The sequence below is a fragment of the Typopeltis vanoorti genome, chromosome 19, assembly GCF_054136105.1.
Source record: "Typopeltis vanoorti isolate ZY-2024b chromosome 19, IOZ_Tvanoo_1.0, whole genome shotgun sequence".
Taxonomy (NCBI): Eukaryota; Metazoa; Arthropoda; class Arachnida; order Uropygi; family Thelyphonidae; genus Typopeltis; species Typopeltis vanoorti.
This window is the reverse complement of record NC_143567.1, coordinates 39,423,209-39,437,609: the sequence shown is the minus strand read 5'-3', so window position 1 is coordinate 39,437,609 and position 14,401 is coordinate 39,423,209.

Genomic DNA, 14,401 nt, shown 5'->3' with positions numbered 1-14,401 from the left:
TCCAGTCTTCAAAATGTTAGGGGTAATAATTGGCTGTCCAGTCTTCAAAATGTTAGGGGTAATGCCTCGCTATGAAAAGAATAAAACTTATTTTACTCCCTACTCCCCTTGGAGAGTAAAATAAGTTTTATTCTTATGTTTACTTATCACATCTGTCATTTATTTGCAATCATTTTATTACATGTTGTATATTCAGTTGGTTAACTGCTTACTTGTTAACTAATTCGTTGGTCGTGAGAAACGGACAGCGATAATGCACAGCATGAATATCGTGAAAATAAGAGTGAGAGGAGTTATGACATATATAAAGCGAAGGCCAGAAAATTTATGGGTACTGTACAGAAAGTTATATCGGAACACGAAAGGAAATTGGCTATGCAGGCTAAAGGCAATACATAAGAATTTTATCGTTACCAAGGAAATGACAGAATGATTGTGGAAGAATAACTCTAGTGAATGCAGATGATACATCTGTGTTGTCAGAAGCTGAAGAGATGTTTAAATAATGAGTGTAAATAATACAGATAAGCCAGCCAGATATAACTGAGAATGTGGTTCAACAGCTGTTGCATAATCAGAATAAGAATTCAGCAAGAGAGGATAGCAGCAGGTATGATCGAATGAATTGGCTAGGTCCCTTACATATTTTTATAACTTCAGTCTCAGCTTAGAAAACGTACCGCAGGAAGGAAAATAATCTACAATTCCGTTGTACCTAACTACCGATCTATGAATATCTCTACAGTGGTGGTGGTGAAGATTTTAGAAGTCAATGAGAACTCATTTACCGAAATTAGTTGACAGACAAGCTATAATTTGCAAGAAACGGCATGAGCTTACCAAAGGTAGGTAATGTCTCAGCAATTTGTCTTTTTTTTTTTTTTAATAATGTTATGGCTGACTCAGATAAATGGAATGGAACAGACTATGATTACTAGACCAGGATAAGGTATTTGATAGGGTTCCACATGAAAGACTTTTGCATAAAATGGATTGTATATAAATTACTGACTTGGATAAGTGGGTGGCTGATGAATTGATATCAGAAAGTGGTATATTGTCGGTGTGAATCTACCGGATTGAAGGTGACCAGTGATGTTCTCCAGGAATCCAACCTTGGACCACTGTTGTTCAATCTCTACATTAAATATATTGGGATCTGACAGATGCTCAACTGTTTGGTGATGGTTCATAGATAGGCAGGGCAATCAGGGATGCTACTGGTATCCAGCACTTGTAGAATGATTTAATAGGCTGGAAATGTAGGAAAACGATAATGGCTATCAATTCAGTATTAGTGAGCATGAAGTTATGCACTTTAGTGTAATGAGATATCTAATGGCATATTATATAGTAGGATTATGCTAGGACAAATGGATAAAACTATAGATCTTGGCGTTATGGTGGATAGGAATTTAAAGTTCAAAGCTCAGATACCAAAATTGCAAATATAACCCGTAGGATACTTGCGATGTTAAACTAACTGACATGAAGGATAAGGAAGTCATTTTGCCTCTTTTGAAGGTTTTGATTCGACTGCACTCGATGCTATGACGTACACGAGATTTTGTCCACGCGAACGTGCCCAATAAGCGCCTCCGTTGCGCAATGCGCCCTTCGATTAGAAAAGGCATGAGTTCGATTCTCGTCATGACGGAAGGAATCTTTATATGGGCTTTTTCATTTGAAGGTGAGTTAGCCAATCTTATACAAAGGTAGCAGGAGTTTTTCTCCCGGAAACTCGGATTTTTTATCCCGCATACAGACAAATCGACCCTTCAGAACACATGCAATTTACAGATAAAAAATACTATGAGTGGTGGTGGACAGTAGATGGCGTTGATGGATGATAATAGCAGAGGTTCGGGTGTAGTTGGTGGATGGAGTGGTGGAGATGGAGAATTGAAAAGTAGGTGTCCTTCGATGAATCCTCGGATTCCTTGGCGGTGTCACGAAATAATAATAATAACACTATGGCATACAGAATAATCTCAGCAATACATGTGCAACTTAATTTATAGCTGTTGTTCTCTTGTATTGTATATCTTTTTGTATTTCTCTTTTCAGGTTATGCACCCGATGAAGACATCTAAGAAGACGAAACTAGTTGTGCGTGGTATATATAACGTAAGAAAATAACCCAACTTCTGTATTTTTAAAGCTGGCCACTCCAGTACTAAATTCCATTAGATTCCGTCATTTCATCAAACCGCAAAGAAATTATTCTTTGCCAATTCCTCTGCCAATAAAAACTGCCGAATTATAGTAAGTTAAAAAATATATATATATTTCATTTCATAGTATTTTCCCAATAAATGAAATCATTACGATATAATGAAAAAAAAATATTTTTTTTTTTACAATGACATGATAAAATGCATATCATCTTTATATATACGAGACATAATGTTTACATATAGACAATTCAAATATTATTATTATATTTTCTCTTCGTTCTTTATAACTGCTTTTTAACTTTTTCACACTCACAAGCATATTATTTCAATATGCTTGGGAGTGTGAGAATGACCAAGTGAGGAATCTAGTCTCGCAAATTGAATAGGGTAGTCCATTCAGAAAGTAAAAGTGGGGGGCCTAAAGGGATGCTGCAATATCTATATACTAATGCCAGAAGTATCAGGAAAAAGAGGGAGAAGTTTTTGGCATTGGTCAGTGGAACCTCGCCAAAAGTATAGGAATTAGTGAGACTTGGCTAACAGCGGATGATGTAGTTATAGGGATAGAATGTGAAGGGTTTAGTATCTTCAGGGAAGATAGAGAAGATAGGATAGGGGAGGAGTACTGCTGATGATAGTAGATGAATTGCAGCCAAAAAGAATAGGAAACAGGTGGGAAGTGGAACAAGTTCTTAATGGCCATAACTTTCTTTCAAAATTGTGAACGGGGATGAGTCTTCGTGCTATGGTTATGATCCAGAAACAAAACAGGCATTAAGCCCACTGGAAACATGCAAATTCACCGAGACCTAAGAAAGTACGTTAAGTTCGATCAAACGTCAAGACAATGCAGATTTTTTTTTATTTTTTAATGTGAATGGAATTGTACACAAAGAATTTGTTCCTCCTGGACAGACAGTGACCCAACATTTTTATCTCAATGGTTTGAGAAGATTGCGTAATAGTGTGTGACGAAAACAACCAGAAAAATGAAGTAGTGGAGATTGGTTGCTGCACCACAACAATGCCCCGGTCCACACGGCCTTGTCTGTCCAACAGTTCTTGATGAAAAACAACATGGTGGTTGTTCACCATCCTCCCTACCCGCTCAGTGTCACTCTCTGTCTCTATGTGACTTTTTTTTTAATTCCTAAGGATAAAGAAAACCATGAGCGATTTGTCGATGTGGCCAAAGTGAAAGAAATATCGCTGGAGGCCATAAAAAGTATTCTAGTTGAACAGTTCCAGAACTGTATATACTGTATATACTTTATGCATTTAAAAGGGAAAAAAATCACATTTGATGTCCATAGACGCCTTTTGGTCCAGTGACGGCCTGTACATAAACACTGCGACACTGCAGTACCCCCAAGGAAAAAATGAAAAAATTAAATTTTGTTTGTGTTTATAAATAATAGCAATGCTTACAACATTATATAAATGCAGTACAAAATGTTAAAGGTTACTGCTTATGTTTTGACATTGATTGAATAGTTAATAATTGGAACTGTTTGATTAACGCTTTAGATTACGAAACAAATGCACTGCGATGTAACGCCGATATTCGTTTGCTCTTGTCATTGCACGTTACGTCATTCCCAACTGCAACTTCTCAAACGGCAGTGTATTTTTAGTATGCTTACGCACCTTATTTCTGTGAGATATGAAACGTTTATTATTGGTGCATGTGCGTGGTGAACTATTTTTTGTAAATCTTATTTTATTTTGTTAAAATAACATATAATTATTTATTTATTATAGATACAAGACTGAATTATGACGAGTGTCACTGTTGAAAATATGAAAAGAATAATATTTTTTCAATTATCGTTACACAAAACAAATGCACTGCGATCTAACACCGTATTCGTTTGCACTTGTCAGTGCTATTGATACGAAACTTTTATTATTAGTGTTTGTTCGTGGTGAGGATGAAATATTTTTAATAAGAGAGACAGTTGTAGAGACAGTTGTAGGTGTCCTCCCGCGATGAGTCTTCAGACTCCTTGGAGGTATCAGGAATAATAATAATAATAATAATAATAATAAAGCAATTTTTAATATATAAATTTATTTATTAATAAATTCGTTATGGGGAGTCTGTGTAGCTCAGTGGATGTGGCGTTTGCATACCACCGCGCTTGGCCGCACGAAGGAAGTCTTGGTTTCGAGTCTAGTCGGCGACTAGAGGAAATTTTTCTAAGCCTTTTTTCGACCGGTTCCCGAGTTAGTCGATCTCTGGCACGGGCAAGCAGGTTTTTCCTCCCGGAAACTCGGGTTTTTCGTCCTGTAAACTCAAGAAAATCGACCGTAGAACCCACATTATTTCAGACATTAAATATATTGTGTTAGGGTTAGGGACCACGAGATGGCGGCACATTTGAGCCGTCTCTCTTCACTGCATACCGCTTAATTAGTGATAGCCTTGGGCCATCTGTCTCTGATTGGGTACCAGTGGAAATTGAACTGCCCACTCAGTCTCCAAAAGTTAGATAGGGCTAAATGGCCTCGCCTACTCCCGTATAAACGGGAATAAAAAGGCGTTAGCTGATTTTTTTTTTTTTTTTATAAATTCGTTACTGATTAGGGAAAAAAAGTTGTTTTTTTTTTGTATATACAGCACCCCCACTTAAAATTTTTACCGGCCGCCATTGGTTTGGTCACTCTGGTACCTCACTGGGTTTGGGGAGTGAAGCCTCCCACTAGAAGTGATAGGATTGTAGATGCTCTTTCCACACAAAGTTAGTGGGACAATCACAAACATCCATGCCATGGTGAAATTCGAACCCACAGACTGGAGAGCAAATATGCTAACCACTCGGCCAATCAGGCTAGTCTATATACTTTAAGTGATATAATTTTGTTTTATTTAATTTTGACACTTTACAAATGGTTTGAAAGAAACTAAAAATTGAAATGATTCGATATGAATATTCGAATCGTTTGGTCGAATTTTGTCGTTAAAATGTGCCCAGTCAAACCAAAACTGAATCTCCTGTTTATCCCAAATTATTTAATTCCATAAGAATAGAGCGGAAGTATTATAATTTCGTTTTCCCCCTTCATGCCCCTGCAGGCCAAGCTGAAACCCAAATTAGAACGGATTGGGTAACGATTCTAAATATCAAATTTGAGTAAAATTCTCTAGCCATAATTCTTGAATATTATTATATACGGGTGTCTCCATGGAGCCAGAGACTCATCGCGGGAAATTCTCTAATTGACACTCTAGCAATTATTCACACAATACCTACCATACCTCTCCTTAAACTCATTCATAGACGAAGCACTCACAACCCCCTCGCTACATTCCATCCATTTTCCACCTTCCAAGCAAAAAATCTAATCCTAACACCCTTGCTAACCACTCTTACACAATTTCAATTTTCGTAAAACAACTGTCTTGTGACCCGTTGTACTCTCCCCTCCTGTACTCTACCAAAGAAAGGCATCTCCATGTCAATCATATAAAACCCCTTTAATAACTTATATGCTTCCATCATACTCCTCACTGTCATTCGCTTCTAACTTCCCTATCGCTGCTTGTCAGTGTGTTCTTCAACAATCATGTAATTTGATGTACTGTTTTGGCCACCATTGCAATATGACCTCTAAACTTTAACTTTCTGTCCAAAATCACACCCAAGTCCCTGCTTTCATCAGTTTCCTGTAGTTCAGTTCCATCGATATAGTACACAGCTTCTGATCTCTGCCCATAGTGCATCACCTTACACTTGGCCATGTTAAACTACCAGCCATTTACTTTTGCCCATTACCACTAACATACTTAAGTCATCCTACAAGATCTCTACATCACTTTCATTGACTATGGCTCTTCCCAGTTTTTCATCATCTGCAAGCAAATGGATATTTCCCGTCAAATTATTTCCAGTATCATTAATGTGCAAATAAAACATCAGTAGATCAAACCCTGAGCCTTGAGATAAACCACTTCTCCATTTGCCACTCTTTGACATCGATATCACCGAGTAAGCATCTCTCATGCCATGGCACTGCTGAAAGCTGAGACTCAACTTATCACAGAAACCAGCTTTGTAATTCCATATATATCCCTTCTTCAGAAAAGTCTGCGCGTCTGGCAATCGCACAGGTCGAGATTACATGATTGCCTTCCCAAGTGGAGAGACTGTATGGCTAAATTGGTTGATATGTTCTCTCTGATGCTGTGACCATTCAGCACTCTCGAACCTCCCTCCTGTCTCCTCCATTACATGCTGTCTCAGGTAGTTATCTCTTCACAACTGTATTAACTCCACTGTCTTCCTTTCTTGTGACCATTCCTTCTCCCAATCTATGTCCACATAGTTAAAATCCCCCATGATAATTGCTTGAGCTGCATTCATCATGCAAATTTGCCAATGCATACTATCTACTTTCTCCTGTCGATCTCTATCTCACACCAGACAGGCTGAAATGAACTGTTTCTGCATGCCTATCCTCTACTTCTACTCTTCTACTCTTCTTAGCTTCAATTCCTCTCCTATCATTAGCAAAAACGCTCCCCTCATTTTGTCCCCTCTGTACTTCCTGAAAATAATGTGTCCCTTATGTACATTCTATCCCTATGAGTATATCATCCTTAGTCAACCAAGTCTAGTTAATCAAATCAATTATAAAGTCGAGGATGTTTTCTTTTGCTACAACCTAGGTAAATCCATTCACATTAAATTCAGATAGCAAGAGGCGCCATTAGTTTTCACAGATTGAATCAAGCTACAATTATTTTAAATTAATTTCTTATCCATGACCTACATTTAGTAGACGTCACAGTGTGCGCCATCTATAACAAAACGGAAACAATTAATAGTCTTGTTAAACGATTTCATTATTTATCGTACGGCATTCTTTAACGTTGATGTATATAAACAGCTGCTACTTACTCGGCCAAATTGGTACTTCGATAGCATCTTGTGTCAAGGGATGAAAACCCAAAATCGAGAGGACCTCATTTCTACAACAGGTGATAGTACTTTAATGGTGCATATCTGGAACGTTTAGTTCCGTTAGGATTAGTCCCGCTTGTCGTTTGAAATCATCACACGATACAGGTCATGTTGACAGTCTTAAATGTTATAGATGGTTGCCTACCATCCATTATGCATGGAAGATTGCACAATGCTTAAACAAAGAGCATTAAAATATGATGGCAAAAGATAAAGATGAAATGTTCAAAGAATCAATCAACAGTTGCAATATTTTTTCCCTTTTTTTCCCCCTGATGAAATAGCGCTTTTTTGTCTATTCTTGAAAAGCAATATGGTATAATAAAACTAATCAACACTGTAAAACTAGAGTTTCTTTGAAAGTTGTCATTTACTCATTGATTTCAAATAAGAATCTAAATGTAATATAAAATGAAGTAGTGTCGAACAGCGGAAAATTTAATTTCTTCTGTATAATTGCCGGCAAAGGTTGGTCGATTGGTAGAGCCTCTGCTACTATTGACTCAGTTAAGTAAGTTTGAACGCGGTTAGTAGTTGGAAGGGGAACAATCGTTCGCCACACAAAAGAATTTTTATCCAGTATAGTACAGTGTAATATAGTATATTCAGTATGAAAATATAGTATTTCTCTTCCCAAATGTTTAATTATCACTGTCTCGTGCAAGTAAATCATGCGTTGCTGCAAATCAGAAGAATTTCCAAGCCTTAATAACACCGCACCACACTTAACGGGTGAGACTATACACTCTTGTAAATAGCGTTCGCTTATTAACCTCCGTAAACATTTCATGTTTTTCAAATTAGATGAATTGTATCGCGCGCAGTGGCGGCTCGCGGCTTGAAATCGTGGGGGTACTGCATCTTTTGAAATATACATACACACTGTAGTACAGTGTATACATCTTTGGATAAAATATCAAAATTATGGTAAATATTAAAAAAAAAATTAAACATGAAACAATATTGTTTATTATCGATAAAATTACACAGTTTTGTATAATTCAAAATTACTTAAAAATAAAATCCATTATCATAACCCCAGTAATGTTCTAAAATAAAAACTATAACAAATGTTATGTCTTTAATTGTAATTCCAAATTTTTAAAGAGACGGAGTAAACACGATAAACACTACGAACACTCTACTACTGGCACAAACTGCATATAAACAACAATGGAACTGCGTGACGGACAGTGCCGCATTAGGCTAATCGCTCGCATCTCACTATGACGTGCATATGCTTCCGCGCGTAGCAATATGACACTGTGGTAAACACAGTGCTGCTAGCGTCCTTCCCCCTCCTAAGTGCTACAAGATGGATTTTTATTATATTTTATACAAAATAAGAGAATTGTATAGGATTGTTGATGATAAAATTAAATATTACAAGCAAATATAAATAAATTAATAAATATTTATATATCGAGAAAAATTGGGGGTGCTGCAGTTCCGCAGTGCCTATGCACGGGTCGCCCCTGATGGCGCGTCTTTATTTTGCATTATTAACAGTTCTATGGTCTCTGCCTAACTGTTGTGATGCGAGTTGATATACAGTATAAGCATTCGATGTTACTTAATACTTAATATTATAGTTATTTTAATTAATGTTTATTCGTTAAATAATCCGATTTCTTGGAAAGTATAATTAATGTATATTTGAAGTGGTTTATTTCAGGATTCTTGAGAACTCCAAATAAATAATAATAAAACGGTCATTTTTAACACCGTCAATATCAGTGATTTATGAACATTCCGTGCCAGGTTTTACTGATTGTTCAACGATGTTACCTTTTCACGTAGCTGTAGTTAAAATGAACAAAAATCTATAACACAGATAAGAAATCATTTACTAACCATCCTCGGAAGAAGTACAAAGGCGCAAAAGCAGTTTCTCATATTTAAAATATGTGAAGGTGAATGAATAGGATGACCATTTTTTATTCACGCCAATCCAGGACATAAAAAAGTTTCTGACAGCGGAAAAAATAAAATGAAATGAAAAACTCAACCCATTTCATGTAATTTTCCATTTTATTTTTGTTCAATTTTTGAATTTTTTCAGCTGATACATCTTTTCAACTATGAAATTTCGTCATAATTCGTTGTCTGGCAACTCTCTTTCGGCAAAATATTTTCTTGCAAAATTTAACATCTCCTCTACATGTTTGCAGTGAACCATATTTTTTAATATCCACTTGGAGTGCTTCAGCTCATCCAATTGATTTCTCTATAGTTCCAAATATGACACGCAGTTGTGTACTTCACAAATTGTTGGACAAACCATTCCTTTTGAATACCTTATTGTTTATAGTTTTATTTAGCGAAGAATTTAACGTTGATGGAACCAATTCAGGAGGAATTCTTTCCTTATATTTAAAGATCAAATTGTTGATTAGTTGATTAATGTTATGTTATTATTATTATTATGTGACACCTCCGGGGAGTCCAAAGACTCATCGAGGGAGATCAATGCTAATATAAGAAAAGACAATAACTATTCTCTTAATAATACTAGTCGACTTAGGAAATAATATTGCCATCAATAAGAGGAGATAACTTAATTCAAAGGACGAATTATGTTTGTATGAAAAACACCTGAAGAATATGAAGAAAATTTAATCGCTGACAATTATATATAATAATAATAATAATAATAATAATAATAATAATAATAATAATAACTCCATGGCACTTGAACAGTGATATATGAAAAGCAACCATGAGTTATTAAATCCATTTTGTATAATCGGAAAACTAGAATAGAATGCTAGAAGCTAAGTTGTTCTTTGAATAGGTTTTCATGAGATACACAGAACCTCTTGATATTATTCGACCAGGTGGATTACCCCCCTCCCATCTTGACTAGTAACCTGCCTTTTTGATGACCACTTCCAGGAAAACTATGCCATATCACAGAACTGAATCTTGTAGGAGAAAGTAAGTTCATTGGCTTTCGCAATCATTTCATTTAAACTCTATCTGAATATTTGTATAACGAAGAACGAGCAGCAAGATGAAAAATCCTTTGGCTTTTTGAAGACTTTATAGGCTTTTCATCAGGAATACTGGTTAGCCAAGTGGATAACATACTGCTCTCCAACCAACACTATGAGTTCGAATTCTATTACAGCAAGGATTCTTGTAGATATCTTTAAGTGATAAATTAATTTCGCTGTTTGATATGAGATTTTGTTTATCGGAAGCCTGAAGAGGCTTGAAAAAGCCGTCTTTAGAGCAAGATTTCCAGATTAGCCCCAAAGCAAATCGCTGTTTTCAAAGCTATGGGAAGTGCCACCCGATATTAAGCAGATATTCTTTTATATACAATGTTCAGAATATTTCCATTGTATCCATTATATGACGCTTGCAGAGATGCGACATCTTGCGTATAACTATAACAGAAAACTCTTTCAGGATTTTTAACACTTACATGGATCAAATAAGAATTTCAAACAGTCAGCAAGTGTCATTTTTTATGTTAAAATTCACCTGTTTACTTTGGAATTTATGTAATATTCTCTGAAAATGCAAGCGGTAAATACAATGTACGATACAGCTTTAGGTTTAGCTAAGAATGAGTAACTTTTAACTGGATGGTCGCGAGTTATGTTTAGCTTGGGATATTAAATATATCAATATCACTCTTTAAAGTTTTAAGTTTAACATATTTGTCTTTTTTTCTTTTTTTTTTTGGTTACATTAGTCAACTGTAGAGAAATCTCTGATGCAATTAAAAACACCCTACCAGCGCAAAGATTTTCACAGTGAGTTATGTAGAAAGTTGCCTTAATTGCATTTATCAAGGGTCAAAGCCGTGACTTAAGCAAAGTAGCTTGTTATGGCTATGCCACATAAAAATTTTTACACTGTATAGGGTCACTAACTATTCTTATCACAAGAATCACTGGGAGCACACTCCGACATCCGAACTCCGATTAAGATTTGGAGATTATCAGTCTAGTATATTTATTCGGATAAAGTAAGTAATCAACAGGACACATACTATCCAATTTAAAGCATTAAATCCAAATAATAATAATAATAATAAAACAGTTTTGAAATTTGAAACATTGTCCAAAAATGCCGTTTTAATTATTCAAAGAAAGCGCCAAAGTCCTACTACAGCGGTTAAACCTAAACTGAACTGATTGTCTTTCTATTCCAAGAGTTTGAGAAACCGTCATCCTTAATTAACTGTGTGAATTTTTTAACGAATCTCAATAGTGTTGATTCTGGCAATTTGTATAGGTCATAAAGATTCCACTGTGACGCATGCGTTTCACTGTTCTTTTGTATTGAAATTTTAACCTACACAGAAGATGTTTTACGAGAGGTAAAATGCAATATCGGTTAATGTTTTGATTAATGAAGTTATTTATGTGTCAAATAACTATGGAAGTATCGCAGGCGTCTTAACGCAACAAGGAAACCCCTCTGCAGGACATCGTTCAGCTGATTGTAATTTGGAATACAATTATTTTCACCAGATCTGGAATATAGTTATTTCTGATGTGTCTACGTTCCTTAGCAATTTCCGCACAAATGGACCAAAATGGGGTTGGGGTGAGGTCCTGCAGAAGTAGATGTCGCATCATTCAATCTCCTTAAAGAGAACAAAAAAAAAAAAAAAAAAAACATTTCCATGTACAAATGAAACAGGCTGATTACAGTTTAAAAGAAGCTTCTTGTTGGCTAATATTATTGTTTTAACTACCAAGAAGGAAAATTTTTGCCTGAAGTTCGAGCAGTATAGTAGAAACAACATCACTAATTTTTTGAATATATATATATATATATATATAAGTCAGTAAAACAGGCATTTGAAATAGCAGCCAACCTCCCGTTTCCTCAGCATTTGATTCTTTAATAGCATATATGTTTATTTATTAATAGGCTGGCCATAGAATAGTCATTAAAGCTATAGACGTTTATGACATTACTGACTCCACTCATTGAAAAAAAAAAACAACAGATGTGACCCAAGGCAATACGGCCGCATTCCTTGAGCTGCAGCTTATAAAAGAATAAGATATTTAAAGAATAATAATAAGAGGATTAGCAGATTAAAAGATAAAGCAATGCATTGATCGTTTCTTGTCATTAATTCATTATCAGGATCTTAGAACGGATCTTTATTTGTTTGTTCAATGGTGTTAAACATTTAAATCGAATTCTATATATAACTTTATAAATACTTCGAACCAAAGAATGGGTACAAGAGGTGAGGTTTAGCAACGCCGGTGTCTTGACCTCTATTAAGTATTATGTTGCTGTTCCAATTAAAACCAAGAGACTTCCAAGGAACGTGAAAATAAAGGGGAAAAAAATGAAAATTCATTATGATTACAAAAAAACTATAACTTCAAAGGTATCGAGAGAGAGAGAAAGTATACTACCATCTGAAATTGCCATTAAATACACTTACAATGGATATTCGATCGCAATAAGCTACTAATAATGTCTAATAATATTTTGTTATTATATATAAAACAAAGGAACATTTTAATGGAAAAAACTGTGATCGTATTAAATATAGCTATAGGCTAAAAATAAGAAAAAAAATTAATACAAGAACTTTTCTATATTTGTTAACCGAACTCCTATTTCGTTTTTTTTTTCTTTTTTTAATTCAAAACAGTGTTTAATATCACAGGGTTTATTTCCAGTTTTTATATTATATTACCATTGTGCTTTTGCAAGGCTATCCTATTTTAGCTGTTGATGTAACTTGATGCTATCAAAACAGAAACAAAACCAACAAACAATGTATGTATGTATGTGTATGAAAAGGAATTCAAAATAAAAAATAGATTACTTAATGCCTTTTATTCTCCGAAGGTAACAGGTTAAGCTCCTTTAGACTTAACAAAATATATGAAGATCGGTGAGCTGCCAGTTCCACCTTCCAGCTGTCACTGACAGATACGCTCAAAACTTATCAGTGAATAAAGACTCAGGAGCGAAGGTATTATTACAGTTTAGGTGGAAGAAAATTCCGTCACCTGAATCTTAACAAATACATATTTTCTGAAGTGATGAGTTATACTTTTTTAAGCATTTTTTTTCGTTTCTTTTTTCTTTTCTTTTTTTTTCTTTAGCTGCCGAGTGTTAAAAATTCTGCTTGCCTGGGTCAATTACTGATTAACCTGGGAACACGATGGAAAAAAAAAAAAAACCTAGAAAAAGGCGCCCAGAATGGAAAACGTAACGTGCAATGATTTTTCTTCTAGAATCTAGAAGTCTAACGCTATGAATGTACAACCATTTCCACGGGGCTACGAAAACGTCTGCAATTAATATTTATTAGCATTATAAACACATAGTACCAATATTAAGGCATATTATGTGAGTAAATAAATTATTGGAAAAAATAGTTATGTTACGGAGGGTTCCTGGTATGAGAAGACAGCAAAAGAGTTCAATGGACAACATTATTATTATTATTACAGGCAGTTCCAAGGAGTCCTTAGACTAATCGAGGGAGGCCCAACATCATGTCAAGAACAACTATTCAACATTCACACAGTATCTATCATACTTCATCTTGAACTCATTTACAGTCATGGCACCCACAACAGACTCTGGCAGCTTATTCCACTCAATTACCACTCTCCAAATAAAAAACCTAGCTCTGACGCCCTTGTTAACCACACCTTGCTAACCAAGCTTCCATGGATGTCCCCTAGTTCTCCCATTACCAGTCCTATTCTCCAAAATATCTTCTGAATTAATCTTATAGAAACCCTTCAGTAATTTGAATGTCTCAATCATATCTCCCCTTTTCCGCCTATCAACCAATTTCTGCAGAACACAAATCTTCAACCTCTTCTCATAAGGTTCATTCAATAGTCCTGCTATTATCTTGGTCACTCGTCTCTGGATCCTCTCCACCTCCTCCCCATCGAGAAGTAACCCTGGCGCCCATAGTCTAGATGGAGTCTTATCAAGGCTCGATACAGAGGAATAATAACCTGTTTGTCTCTGCTTGTTGAAGTATTTTTCAGCAACCAAGTGATTTGATGAGCTGATTTTGCCACTTTTGCGATGTGTCCCCTAAACTTCCTCCCTATCCACCAACACTCCCAAATCCCTGGCCTTGTCAATCTCCTGGAGTACAGTTCCACCAATGTGATATACTGCTGCTAATCTTTTCACCCCAAAATGCAAAATCTTACATTTTTCCACATTAAACTGACATCCATTCTCCTTAGCCCAGTCCTCCGAACTATCCAAATCATCCTGCAAAATTTTGACATCCTG